Source organism: Panthera uncia (assembly GCF_023721935.1).
Source record: "Panthera uncia isolate 11264 chromosome A3 unlocalized genomic scaffold, Puncia_PCG_1.0 HiC_scaffold_12, whole genome shotgun sequence".
NCBI lineage: Eukaryota > Metazoa > Chordata > Mammalia > Carnivora > Felidae > Panthera > Panthera uncia.
The window spans coordinates 25,177,556-25,192,649 of NW_026057579.1; positions in this window are offsets into that span (position 1 = coordinate 25,177,556).

A 15,094-nucleotide genomic window follows, 5' to 3' on the forward strand; every position below is an offset into this window, starting at 1 on the left:
TTACATTTTTCTTGCCTCATACTGTACTTTTTACAGACATAGGGACACCCAATCCTTGTTTTGTGAATGATATAGATCTGGTTATCTAAATTGCCTAATGTCCCTGTGCCTCTCCCTGGAGATTCTGATTGGCTTGGCCTAGGACAGGACACAGCCTAGATCTGCCAAGAAACCTTCCTTAGTGTCTGAAGGGCAGTTTGGTCTTATAATGCCCCCTATTAAAATATGCATGCAATTGGGAAGAGAAAGTCAATTCAAACATTTACTAAGGCTTGCTGATCATTGCTGGCCCAAGGCAGAGAAAAGGAACTGGGAGTCGGTCTGGGAATAAGATCCAGGTGGGGTGGTCTCTGAAGGAGAAGGTCCAAGAGCAAAAAAGAAAAATTCACTGATTTTTTTTAATCAACACTGAATCTATCTGTTGTATCCATGTCTTTGGGTTTTGAAAAAGCCCTTCAGAAATCTCCTTTCAATTATTTAAACAAATGTTAAGCTAATTCAGCAATCTGGAACAAGAATCCACAAAAAGATTATGAGTCTAAGAAACATGTACTCTGTAAGGGTTCTGATTGCAGCTTAGAAATGATAATAGATATAATGGGTCCCTTGCAGTGGGTGCCTATGTATCAGGCACTATGCCAAGATGGAGAAACCAAGGCCACATGGCTTAGTAAGTAACAAAGCAGCTATTTGGACCCAAATCAGTTTGGTTTCAACGGCCACCTTCCTATCACACCATACTTCTTCTTTAGACACCCAGTACCCAGAGCCAGGATGTGTGGATTCTCAGTCAATACTGGGTAAATGACTGAGCAGATAAGCCACAGTGTTCAATTCCTGTTTGTCCTCAACCCTGTGCTGGAGGCTAGAAGACCCATAGCAGGATCTAGATTTAGAGGAAAAGTCTATAAAACAAACAAACAAACCTTAAAAACAAAGAGAATGAATGAAAGGTAGAAAAGTGAAGCAAAATAAAGATTGAGAGGAAGAGGAAAATGATTGGGGTAATTACACAGGCAGAGGAAAGCACTGAAGGCAGCCAGCCCTCTAAATGTTCCTCGTGGTTCGTGAAGCGGGAAGGCAGTGCGCCACTGGAGGACAAGTGGAGGTCAGGGAGTCACTGCGTGGCCTGGGACTCACTGGGCTGTTGGGCTGAGCCCATGGAATGGTTGACCATGGGGTTTTGGATGGCAACCAATGCTGACTGCTGAGAAATGTTCAGGGAAGGAAAGAGCTGCTAAACTCACCGACAGCTTGGGTCCCGATGCCTCATTCTTGCGCCTGCCCCGTGCGTATATCATCCAGTATTCCACCAGTCACTCCTTCCCAGCATCAGTCTTGTCTATCGAAACAACTGGAAATGCCATTATCTGAATATAATTGCATTTCTGCAGAGAGACCTCAGTCTCAGTGGATAATCTGACATCATAGGCCATGATGGATCATCTCGGACCATATGCCCTGAAAGACACACATACCATACTAAAGCCAAAGATTATGTCACATTCACTCTGGTCTCTCCAATGAAGCTCCTGTTGTCAATAAGTTGGGCTCCAAATGGAAGCATGGGAGGCAGCAGAAAACTGGGACATCCATCCTGTATCCTGGGAGCAGGCAGGGTCAGGAGTGAACTGACAAAGGGGAGACTGGTTCCTGCCTCCCTGACCCTGCACTTCCTGCAGGGTCAGCTCTCTTATTCAGTGTTCCTCCTTATTTTGTGATCTCCACCTCCTACTTCTTTTGAAATCAAGCAAAATAGCATTTCTTAGTCTCAACCAGCTTAAGTAGTTAAGGAATATGTATTTTTAAACCTGTCATACACGAGAGACACAAAACAAAGTGGGACAGAAAGGTTTCTACGTGGGGATAAGCATAATCCTTTTGATTACAACAAGCTTCGGACCTTACTAGGGTCATCACGATACCTCCTGAGGTCCCTGGTGCCAGGAGTATGCATTTGGGTCTCTTCTTTTTATTGGAAAATGTAAAATGATGTCACATAAGGAGATTCCCAATTGACTTCCAACTATGTGGAGTTATGGATTCTCTTGTCCAGCTGATAGCCCTTGGGTGACAAGCTACAGACAGCCAACGAATCCAGGACAGGGAAAACATTTTTGGTTCATGTGTTAAGGCTGCTGAAGCTAAAACCATCCTTCAAAACCTCCTCCAGAAATCTGAGATCTCCAGTTGGAACTGTCTCTGCCTCCCCTCGCTGCCCATGGTCTTCTCTGCTTAGGGCACTTGTCAAAGACTGAACGTGATGCCTTTGCCTTTGGGCCTAGAAGATGGCCTCAGACCCCACTGTAAGTGCATAGGTGTTTCGTGAACAGCAACCTTTGTTTCAGAGAGCGCTAGAGACCCTCAGAAACGCTTTTACATCATTAAGGTGGCAATGAATGCCCAGCTCCCTACTTCCTAAAACAGAGAATGATCTCAGAGGTACTGCAGCTTGCGTTTGAAGCCAGATGTGGCTACCCCTTTTTTTGTGACCAACTCACATCAGCCTGAAGAAGAACCTGAAACTTCCTAATGCAGAAACACAGGTGATCCCGCGCAGTAGCTGTAGGGAGATGTGTCTTGCCAATACGTATTTCAATGTTCTGGGGAGGTTCCAGGTAAACAGAGATACAATAATCATTTCCAACTATGTGGAGATTACTATTGGCTCAATGATTGTCCCCATCAAGGTGAGGAATAATGAGAAGTGCCTTTCTCTGGCTCAAGTCATGTCTTCTGGTTGGTTGATTTTTTTTTTTTTAATTATACAGAGTTACAGCTATAGTGCGTTTATAAAGGAAGAGGTTCATTGTTAATATTGTCAGTGCTTTTTCCTCAGGACAATTTTATTATGCAAATTTATCATTATGAAGTGCATTTTTAAAGTAATGAAGACCTATGTGGCATTTGAAATATTTCCTATAATTATTTCACAATAGGATATGGATTAGCAAATAATATAGGGTAGAGGATACTAACGGAGATATTTATAGGGAAAAAAAAGTGCACATGAAATATAGTTTGGCCAGGTTTAATACACACAGAATACACTTTAATACTTTCATATGGTCTGAATAATATCCCCATATTGATTTTTTCCTCGTTTCTCCCAACTCCACAGCAAATGTACGACAATGGCTCATTGATTTATTGTGAGTGTAGCAATGGGTTTATAACAGCATGAATCATGCCGATTGCTCAATTCACCACATGCCTTAATAAAAGTTTCACTTTAATAAAACTGAGCTAAGGCAAATATGCCCAGAGGCTGGCCTGACATTCCTTATACATTACCCTGCCTCAGGAAATTATTGCCATATATTTTACAGCAGCTACAGTAGGCTAGGGGATCAGGATTAAAATGTACTAACTACTGTGATATTTAACAGAACTCCTGTGTTCCTAGTTAACCCTCACAGGTACAAAATGAACAGAGCAATTAGGAGAGAGAATGGTGTAGGGAACAGAACTGGGTTGGGATGCGAGCAATGGGGGATCAGGACTGGCCCTTGTGACATCATGAGTGTCCCCTAAGCACTCTGCACAGTGGAGGTGAAAGTACCCATCTTATTTCCCTTCCAGAGTTGCTATGGGCATCAGAAAAGAAAGAGGAAATGCAGTGCATTATAAACTACAAATGCAATGCAAGATAAGGTGAGGGGTGTCATACTCAGGGACGGGGCCTGCAAGGCACACACACCAGCCCCTTACTGCTGTGAGCTGTCCTTAGCAAGCCGGATCCACAGGGTTGTTAATAACCATGAGTTGGGATAACTAAGAGGTCCTACTCCATTGATATGTATTTAGGGGTTTAAAAAAAAGAGATATCCAATCATTCTAAAAGAGCTACATTATTCTTTTATAAACTAGGGATTGTTTTTGTCCTCCCTAGGAAGAGTGGAAAGTGCCCCAACACACCTGCGTTGTGTTGGGGTTGTGAGAATGTAGGCCAAAAGGAATTGCGGGTACTATTCAAGTGACCTATCACCTGCTCATTACTGCTCTGGAGGAAATAGTGATCAGACAGCCCATAGGCTATTAAATGCCAATAGGTGAAACGTGTGCTAGTCCAGAAGAAGCCTCTTTGGACTTCTAATTGATACCAGCCCCTTACATGTTCATTATAGAATGTGTTATAGAGTAAGAGGGCTGGTATGGCCCTATGGGAAGAGTCCGTCGGCTTTGAGTCTTGCCTCTGCCATTAACTACTGCCTGTAGGATCTCGAACCAGGTATAAAATCTCTCTGGGCCTCCATTTCCTCATCTGTAAAATGGGGGGTTATATTTGCTGGAGTAACAGCTATAAAGTGCCTGTTCCAATGACTTACAGACATTGGAAACTACTGTTCCCTGCACCTGTTCTCAGCATCTCCCCAGCTGGACTCTATCTTCCACATATCGCCCTTTCCCATTTCCCTCAGTTCTGTTTCATCCTAGCCTGGCAGGGTGGGCACTGTTCTCTCAGCTTCCTGCTCCAGGTCACATGCCCCTCTTCGCCCCCAGGGGACCTAAATCACATTGGTGCTCACCAAACCAGCTTGTCCCCATCTCAATCTTTGCCTGTCTTTCCGGTCAGAACCTAGAGGAGTTTTGTTCTCAACTTTGTTCCCCTTGTTTAACTCTCTGCCTGGCACACAGAGGATATGAATGAATACATGAATTAATGACGCACAGCCAGGTCATGTCTCAAGGAGTATGTGCTTTTCACAAAACTGAACTTGATCAGAAGTTGAAAATGAGTGACGACTCCGGAAGTGTTAGAGGAGCCAAAACTGAATTCCCAACTCCAAGTTGCTGCTTCAGAAATGGAATCACAATAACACATGGCTGATATTTACTGACTGCTTACTAGGTGCGAGGCACTGTGCTAATCACTCTGCATACCCCCTGCCGTTAGTCCTGGGAACCGCTCTGTGACATATGCACTATTATTAGTCCCATGTTGCAGCAGAATGCCCTGAAGCTTAGAAAGATTAAATAACCTTCCCAAGGCTACGTAGCTGACAGTGGCTGAGCTAGGATGTGGACCTGTGTCTTCTGGATTCCAGAAGCTGTGCCCTAACTCCTCAGTTGTACTGAGCTAAGGGAGGTGAGCAGTGACAGATGCCAAGGACACTGCCATCCACAGAGGGGTTACTGTTTGAATACGGGGCTCAGGGTCGTAGTTCCGTGCATCCCAGTTTGGCTTTGCCTCAGCCGTGTTCTGAGCTTTACAGCTCTTTCTTCACTCTCATGCGCAAAGGGACTCCAACAGGGGCAGCTGGAATAAAACCCACCGTCATCAACCAGGAACTGAGCTGTCAAAAGAAATGAAAAATCCAGGGGCAACTGCAGTCTTACCATTCATTAATGGGTTTATCGGGAACTCTCCTGACACTGAGCTCTAACTAGGGCATTTAAGAAAATCCCAAATTTGAAAATAAATAAGTTGGCTGACATGCAGACATTTTACATATGAATTTAATAAAATAGATTTTTCTTTTTGAAATCTTTGGTAATCTCTGAAATATATCAACTGCAACCCAGGAACATTGTATCCCAAGTTGTGATTCATGAAATGAAACGGAAATGTATTATGTAATTCAATTTGGAGAGTCCAACACAGAGCTCATTAGGGCTGTTGCTGGTGATGTGGACTGTAGCTCAGAGGCCCTGTGGTTTGGGCAAACTTCTCCCAGTCCTTACCTCCCCTTCCTCCGAGGACATTTTCCCCAAATATCGTCACTCCTTAAAAATAGCATTCTTGAGCATTTTGCCCACAAATGAGGATAATTCAGAGGAAATCTTAGGAAAAACTGGATTGTTTCCCCTCTCCTCCTACTTTACCATTAACCCATCTTGTGATGAGTCAGGCACAGGACTGACTCATGGGCTTTCTATGTAGTCTTTGGATCCAGACCAGGCCTCGCCCGTACATCGGGCAGGTGGACACTGGGATGTCATCTGAGGTAACTGGAGCCCAGAGAATTGAAGGGACTTCAATTTTTGAAATCTCTGAAATCTCTGGACTTTTTTTCCCCCTGTCAGTTCATCACATAGCCTGAATTTACCATCAGAGCATAATTCTCCCTACATAGGGTGATTTCTATGAAAACAAATGAGAAAATGAGTCAAAAAGCACTTTTAGTACTGTGTGATTTTTTGTTGCATGTCTTTGGGTTGTTTTTTCTTAAAAGAAATTACTGAGATTTGATAAAATTTGCCAGTTTAACCATTTCCAAGTGTACGAGTGGCTTTTAAGTACATTCATGATGTTGGGAACCATCACCACTCTCTAATTCCCTATTGTTTGTGTCGCCCTGAAAAGAAACCTTGTACCTATGAAGCAGTCACTCCTCATTCTCCTCTTCCCTGAGCCCCTGGCAACCACTAGTCTGCTTTTAACCCCTATGGACTTGCATATTCTAGACATTTCTCATGAACACATCCTATACTATGTGGTCTTTTTTGTGACTGGCTACTTTCATTTAGTGTAATGTTTTTAAGGGCCATCCATATGGTAGTATGTATATGACTTCATTCCTTTTTATGGCTAAATAGTAATCCGTTGTATGGATATGCTACATTTTATGTCTCCTTTCATCAGTTGATAGACATGTGGGTTGTTTCCAATTTTCAGCCATTAATGAATGATATTTCTATGAGTGCTAGCATAAAAGTTTTTGTTTGAATTTGTGTTTTCAATTCTCTTAGGTTTACCTAGGAGTAGAATTTCTAGGTCATATGGTAATTTTATTTTTAACTTTTTAAGAAACCACCAAACTTTTCCAGAGGGCTGCTGCATTTTAGATTCTCACCAGCAATGTATGAAGGTTCCAATTTCTCCAATTTCTCCAACACTTGCTACTTTCTGGTCTTTACTTTTTTTTTTTTTTTAAATTAGAGCCATTTTAGTGGGCATAAAGTAGTGTCTCATTGTGGCTTTGATTCACGTTTCCCTATTGACTAATGATGTTGAGCAACTTTTCATGTGCTTATTGGCCATTATATCTCTTCTTTAGAGAAATGTCTGTCCAAGCCATTTGACCATTTTTAAATTGGGTTGTTAGTCTTTTTGTTTAGTTGTAAGAATTTTTTATATATTCTGGATACTAGACCCTTATGAGATACATGATTTGCAAATACTTTCTCCTGTTCTATGGGATATCTTTTTACTTTCCTGATAGTGTTTTTTGCATGAAAACTTGAATTTTTGATGAATCTCAATTTATTTTTTCTTTTGTTCCTTATGATTTTGGTGTCATATTTAAGAAACTGTAGTCTAATCCAAGGTCATGAAGATTTACCCCTATATTTTCTTCTAAGAGGTTAATAGCTTTAGCTCTTATATATAGACCTGCCATCCACATTGAGTAAATTTTTGTCTATGGTGTGAGATAGTGGTCCAAATTAATTCTTTTTCATGTGTACATTCAGGTGTCCTAGCAGCATTTGTTAAAAAGATTATGCTTTCCCCACTAAATGTTTTTTTTCTTTACCCTTGTCAAAAATCAGTTAACCATACATGTATGAGTTTAGTTTTGGACTTTCAATTTTATTCTATTGATCTATGAGTCTACCTTTATACCAATACCATATCATTTAATTACTATAGATTCATAGTAGTTTTGAAATTAGAAAATATGAGTCCTCCAGTTTTGTTCTTCTTTTTCTAGATCATTTAGGCTAATCAGGGCCTCTTGCAATTTCATATGAGTTTTAAGATCAGCTTGTTCATTTCTGCATAAAAGGCCATTGGAATTTCTTTTTGTTTTTTTAATGTTTATTTTTGAGAGAGAGAGCGAGAGAGAAAGACAAAGTGTGAGCGGGGGAAGGACAGAGAGAGAGGGAGACACAGAATCCGAAGCAGGCTCTAGGCTCTGAGCTGTCAGCACAGAGCCCAACGTGGGGCTCGAACCCACAAACCGCGAGACCATGACCTGAGCTGAAATTGGATGCTTAACTGACTGAGCGTCCCTGGAATTTCTTTTTAAATGTTTTAATGTTTATTTATTTTGGGGAGAGAGAGAAAGAGCATGAGCAGGGAAAGGGCAGATAGAGACGGAGACACAGAATCCAAAGCAGACTCCAGGCTCTGAGCTGTCAGTACAGAGCCTGACATGAGCCTGTGAACCCACAAGCCATGAGATCATGACCTGAGCTGAAGTCAAATGCTTAACTGACTGAGCCACCCAGGAACCCCAAGATCATTGGAATTTTGATAGAGATTGCATTGAATTTTTAGATTGGGGAATATTACCATCTTAACAGTATCAAAACTTTTAATCCACGAACATAGGATGTCTTTCCATTTATTTTGGTATTTTAAAATTTCTTTCAACAGTGTTTTGTTTTGTTTTTCTTTTCAAATGTCTTGCACCTCCTTGGTTAAATTTATTTGTAAGCATTTTATTCTTTTGGATACTATTATAAATGAATTTTTTAAATTTCTGTTTTGGATTGTTTGTTGCTGGTATATAGAAATAGAACTGATAGTTGTATGTTGATCTTGTATTCTTTGATTTTGCTAAAATTGTTTATTAGCTCTAATATAATAGCTTTCTCTCCCTTTGCGGGTTCTTTAGGAATTCAGAGGGGTTGTTTCTTGGGATGGAATCCCTAATGAGCCAAGTGGGAAATGCTGTTCACACTTTTCTTCCCCAGGGCAGGACCCAGGAAGGTGTTTGCTGGAGAAAAGAACAAAAGATATCACAGGGATTTAGGCTTGAGCTAAATTGGGATCTAAACACCTGTGAAACAGGGTGACCCTGAGGGAAGCTCTCTGCTTTGGATATCAACTTGCACTCACCTTCCCCTAAGAGATGATTCAAATCCAGCAATGACAGGCACTATTAGGAATTCCTTGCAGCCTTGAAAGAGTCCAGCTGTGTTGAAATTGCTCTGGAATTAAGATCCTTGATAAGGTGGTCATGTGGCTAAGAACAAAGATTGTTAATTTCGCATGTGAACTTGGGAGAAACTGCTAGACTTTTGTACTGAATCTCAAGCTTCTAAGGTAAATTTTCTATGACGTTTGTTCAAGTCTCTGTCTTCTATTTCCACCATTTAAAAGTGCCTATAAGAAAAGTGACAGACTATTACAGCGAAATAAGCCCAAAAAAGCTTGTGTACATGCACACACATACCCATACCTACCCCACTGGACAAGGAGGCAGAAGCCCGGAGTAGAAAGCAAGTAATAAGGGTGCATGTTCCCCCAGTGAGCAATGTGCAGGTGCATACCCCCAGGGGAAGAGCTGCCCCATCTGAAGAGAGGGGGCACAGACCTGCCTCGCCCCACTTGTCCGGGCATGAGGGGAAGAATGAATGAGAATACTGATATCTATTTTGGAAGTAGAGGTGTTGTGAAATAAGATGTCTGATAATCAGCCATGTGAAAAGAATCATGTCCAAGGACATTTTCCATAGGCCTTAGTTGTCCTCCAGGCAGGAAAGTAAAATAACAGCAGTAATAATAATAAAATAGATCTAATGGCCCAAGTCCCAGTGCCAAGTTCATGTTGTGCTGTTTTGTGCATTCTGCTGTCTGTCAGCAGGTTGCTGAGATTCTAGCTTTCGCAAATAGCGGTGGTTCACCTTCCCCTCTTATGTAGCTTTTGCTGACTATCCCCATGCATTCTTCCTTTCCCTTCCCTGTACTCAGCACTGATGCTTGAATGTGGGCACCCGGGTCCTGCTGCCTGCTGCTGGCTTCTTGTGTACACAGTGTCCCCCAGCAATTCTCAGTAACTAGTGAGTGTCCTGTGTCTTATCCACCCTGGTCAGCCTCAGCTTCCAGCATAAGGCCGAGAGCAAATATTTTTTGATCAATTGCTTGATAAGTAAAAATACTTATATGAAAAAAATACACGATCCCCAGTGAATGTCTCTGAGCCTCAGTTTCCTCAATTGCAGTATCAGTATGGTAATAAAATTTGCCCACATAACCTCTCAGGGTTTTGACAGACTCCAGTGATACAATGCATATAATTGTGATATATAAATTCTAAAATGCTTCACCATTTTATTTTATTTATTTTAAAATATTTTTATTTATTTTTGAGACAGAGAGAGACAGAGCATGAGCAGGGGAGGGGCAGAGAGAGAGGGAGACACAGAATCTGAAGCAGGCTCCGGTCTCTGAGCTGTTAGCACAGAGCCTGACACAGGGCTCGAACTCACGGACTGTGAGCTCATGACCTGAGCTGAAGTCGGACGCTTAACCGACTGAGCCACCCAGGTGCCCCTAAAATGCATTTTAGTTAATAATTTCACGGAGATGGAGCAAAGCTCTCCATGTCTTCTGTGGAACAGGGGTTTGGCATTAACCATTATTGCTGTATAATTTCAGATAAGCAGACCCACTTAGATCAGAGTTGGAACTCTGGAATTTTGAGAAATGAATGATCTAATTTCATTTTTGTTTTTGTAAAATTGTCAGAGAAATTGTTTTGTGGTGTTCTTTTTTTTTTCATTCTTTCTTTCTCTTAACATCTGGTTTTCCTGATGTGATCAGAACTAGACATACCAAAAGAGTGTAAAAAATATTTTTGGGATATATTTGCAGACACTAGTCATTTGGATCCTTTCATGTATTTTATGGGTTCTTAGCCCAGCCAAGACACTCGAGTCTTTAAATATTCCTCATGTACAAGATGATGTTGTTATCAGGTGAACCTATTTTATATTCCACTTAATGAAGAAGTTTGTTCAGACTGTACCAGCCCAAACTCCTTTACAGTAAAAAATGGTGGCCAAAGTTGTTCGGGTAACTTCCTATCATGATGTAGCAGGGAGAACCCATGTAAGAGATGGCTCCTCACGTGTGCTGCCCAGTGAGAGGTCATGAGTCCTGCCCTTATTGGTGCCACGAGAGCTTGTGCCCTCTCACGCCTGACTTCTGAACCACATGACCAGATCTCTACCTCACTTTTGTTTTACAAGCTTGGACACTCCCAGGCTCAAGTGGGATCATTGTTGAGGCAGGTGTGAGGCTGGCGCTAAGAGGAGTATTCCTGGGTTCCCCTTTTTTCCCTCCAGGCTAAGGCCTCCCCAAGCTTGGGCATGAACAGCCAAGTCAGCTAGGGCTCTGTCTTAGTCTGGGCTTCACCACATTGGACCCAGCTGGACTTTTAAGAAGGAAGGTGGGTTATTACACTGAGACTTTGAGTGTCAGTTCTCATTCACTCATTAACACAGTAGAAAATTTTGGTTGAATGCCTGTGGCTCAGGCAGCAGCAGGGTCTTGGGCACACAGTGCTGACAAGACCAGCAATGGTTCGTGCAATTATAGTCTATAAGGAGAGACAGACTTGACTTAAAAGGACACATATTCAAATATAAAACTACTACTGTGATAAGGTCTAGGAAAGAAAGGTACCAAGAGCTATAATGGCATAAGAATGTGTGATCCAATCCAGTTTGAGTGTCAGAAAGTCTTCCCTAAGGAAATGACATTTCAGGTGAGATCAGAAGAATGACAGTGGGTCAGCTCAGAAGAGACCCAAGAAAAAGTAGATACTCCAGCAAAAACTGATATAGGAGGAAGCAAGGTATACTGGAGAGTTGGAAAAAATTGTGTGGTGTGACATTAGAATAAGAAGTAGTGATACCTGCTGATGTTGATGTTGGGAGGGTAGGGAGGGACCAGGCCATTAGAGGCTTTGTGACCAAGATAAGAATTCTGATCTTTAGCCTAAGAAAAATGGGAAAACATAAAAAAATTAGAAAAGCTCATTATGAGGGACTGTTAGAAGAAGGAAGTGAATGTTGGACATCTGTTAAGAGGCTAGAACAGTAGTCAAGATGAAACAAGATGGCAGCTAAGAAAAATGAAGGTGATGATAGAAAAAAGTGAAGATGAATGGGAAGAATGGAGAACTTGGTAAAGACTGATACAACTTGGCCCTAGATTAGACACTTATGTGATGGCTACAACAGTGACTCCTAGATTTTGGATGGTACAACTGGATAGGTGAGGGTGCTATTTCCTGAGGTAAAGAAACCTGGAAGAGCACCAGGCATGAGGAAAGATCACAAGTTCATTTTTCACATGTTGATATTGAGGTGTTCTCTTGCCATCTCTGTGTAGATGTGGACTAGGTGCATGGATACACGAGACTGAAGCTCAGAAGAGAGGTCATGGCTGATCACAAAAACTTGCTAGTCATTGCTACCACATAGGTGGTAACTGAAGACATGGACATGAGTGAAATTCGGTGAAGTGAAGGGAGATAGATATTCCTGCTGATAGTCTCACTTGACATCTGCTACCAGGCTCTCGGTTCTCAGTCACATAGAGGGCTGCCCCCTCAGGCCATTGAGGATGTTTTTCATTCAGTCTTGGCAGCCTTCTTTTTTAATTAAACAGGAGTGTGTGTGTGCGCGTGTGTGTGCGTGTGTAAGTGTAGGTGTATGTGTGTTTGTTCTGTAGATCCAGGGTTGGAAAGTTACCATGGGCTGAGCTTGGATTTCATTTTCTAATGCTCTAGTCTGCCAAAGTTTTCAAAATGGAGGGAATAGAGTGGTTTTTCCTGGGGCATAACTTGTTTCCTTTACTCTTGGCTTTTTACAAACCTCACACCTTCTTTCTCCAAGGTTCCCTACTGCTTAAGACTTTAAATAGTCTGATTTTGTTTCTAATTTTCTCATAAATTCACCACCCACAGTCAACTGGATAGCTGTACTTTTTCTTCTTCCAGCAAGGTTTACTAGGAGTTGAACACCTATTCTTTATTTTCCCACCTGCCTTGGCATATGATTCCGATTCCTAAAATGAGTCTACTGGTTACAGCACTACGTGGTGCTGGCACTCTGTCCCCACAGGTGCCCAAACATTCTGTTCCTTTGAGAAGGTGCTATCAGAAGCCTCGATCTTTCCAGTGGAATTGTATGGCTGGATTTTCATTGACTTTTACTTCCTTGGGGAACACACTTGAAAATCTCAGGTGGCCTTTCTGACTTTTCTATACATCTTTTTTTTTAATGTTTATTTATTTTTGAGACAGAGAGACAGAGCATGAACAGGGGAGGGGCAGAGAGAGACAGGAAGACACAGAACCCAAAGCAGGCTCCAGGCTCTGAGCTGTCAGCACAAAGCCCGACGTGGGCCTCGAACCCACAGACCGTGAGATCATGACCTGAGCCAAAGTCAGATGCTCAACTGACTGAGCCACCCAGGTGCCCCTGACTTTTCTACACATCTTAAGGAAAAGGTAGAGTTTTGAAGGGGTCGGAATGTAGATTTAGGAAAGTGAGGTTTTCTGCTTGTGGCTGATAGTTAGGCTTATCCAAGGCAAGGCTTTAGGGTCTATTTTTATTGCCTATCGTTCTTTCATTCTAGTATGCAAAAACAGATATTTCACTTTAAATTTAATTACCAACTAATCTAGTGTAAGTGCCTATTATAATTTCCTGGGCTCATGCTCTGGGCATACCCAAATAAGGAAGAAAATCCAAGGCCTTGAGATGTGTATTTGGAGGAGATGGAGAGAGAATGATCAATTCTAAGTTGCCATGATGGCATGGGTAAGGGAGCAGCTAACATGAAGAGAATATTCCACTGGTGATTTTTAAAACTATGTGTTTAAAGGAACCAGTCCTGGGTAGCCTGCACAAAACAGACATATTAGTATTTCACATCACAGGATAAGATGGAAGTCTCCACAGACAAATTATGAAAACAGAATATAGAGCCTGAAAGTAGAATGTGGACCTAAATGCTCAGAAGCTCCCCTATTATATTTGTAGCAAAAATTAATATTAATGGAGTAAATAATTCTAGTGGAATAGTAGATGCACAGAATCTACCAGTATTAGCAAAATGGAAAAATTTGTATAGTATTAAAATTACATTTCAAGGGCTAAGATGTCTAATGATCAATGTCTACGGAAAACATGAGACATCCATAACCCCCAGAAAGACAAACATACAACAGTTAATTTTAGTGGATCTCAAACTTGTCTGAAATTAATAGCCTTCTATTCATGTTAATGCCTTGTTTAAATATCACAATGAAATATATCCATGCGTGAAGTAAAAGAATTCTAGCTGGTGAACATGACCTGGGTATTTGTAAGAATATATTTTAGGGGCGCCTGGGTGGCTCAGTTGGTTAACCATCTGACTCTTGATTTTGGCTCAGGTCATGATCTCACAGTTCATGAGTTAGAGCCCTGCATCAGGCTCTGTGATGACAGTGCAGGGCCTACTTGGGATTCTCTGTCTGTTTTTCTCTCTGCCCCTTCCCTGCTCAGTCTCTCTCTCTGTCCCTCTCTCTCTCTTTCTCTCTCAAATAATAAATAAGCTTTAAAAAAAGAATATATATATTATGCATATATGTATATATTATATACACCCATTATGTTTTCAGATAACAGGAGGAAAACGCACTACTTTTTCCTTCTTCTTTTTTTAAAAAAATTTTAACGTTTATTTATTTTTGAGAGACAGAGCATGAGCAGGTGAGAGGCAGAGAGAGAGGGGGACACAGAATCCACAGCAGGCTCCAGGCTCTAAGCTGTCAGCACAGAGCCCAATGTGGGTCTTGAACTCATAGACCACAAGATCATGACCTGAGCCAACATCAGGTGCTTAACCAACTGAGCCACCCAGGTGCCCAAGAGGGAGAGAATCCTAAGCAAGCTCCACACCCAGCACAGAGCCCCATGTGGGGCTTGATCTCATGACCATGAGCAGAAATCATGAGATCTGAGCAGAAATCCAGAGTCAGATGCTTAACCAACTGAGCCACCCAGGTGCCCCATGTTTTCCCTCTTCTTAAGGCGCTGTCATTTAGGCATAAACCTGGAGTACCTGAAATGCAATTCAGGTTTACGTAATGAAAGCGTGGCAAGAAATGTAGATGGCCGTGGAGGCACATGTCTTTGAAAAGTAACAATCTCAAGAAGGAAAAGCAGAAATGACATGCTCTATCCATCTTGCTTAGTGGAAGAGCTACAGTTCAAATTGTTCAAAGTAGCAGGTACAATATATGTTGTCAGAGATTGTGTTAATTATTTGAACAGTGTGGATGCTGACTACTAATAGTATCCAAAGTGTATTCAGGATTGTTTTGATACCTGCATTTATGATAAAGAAATGTCAGGGGTGGGG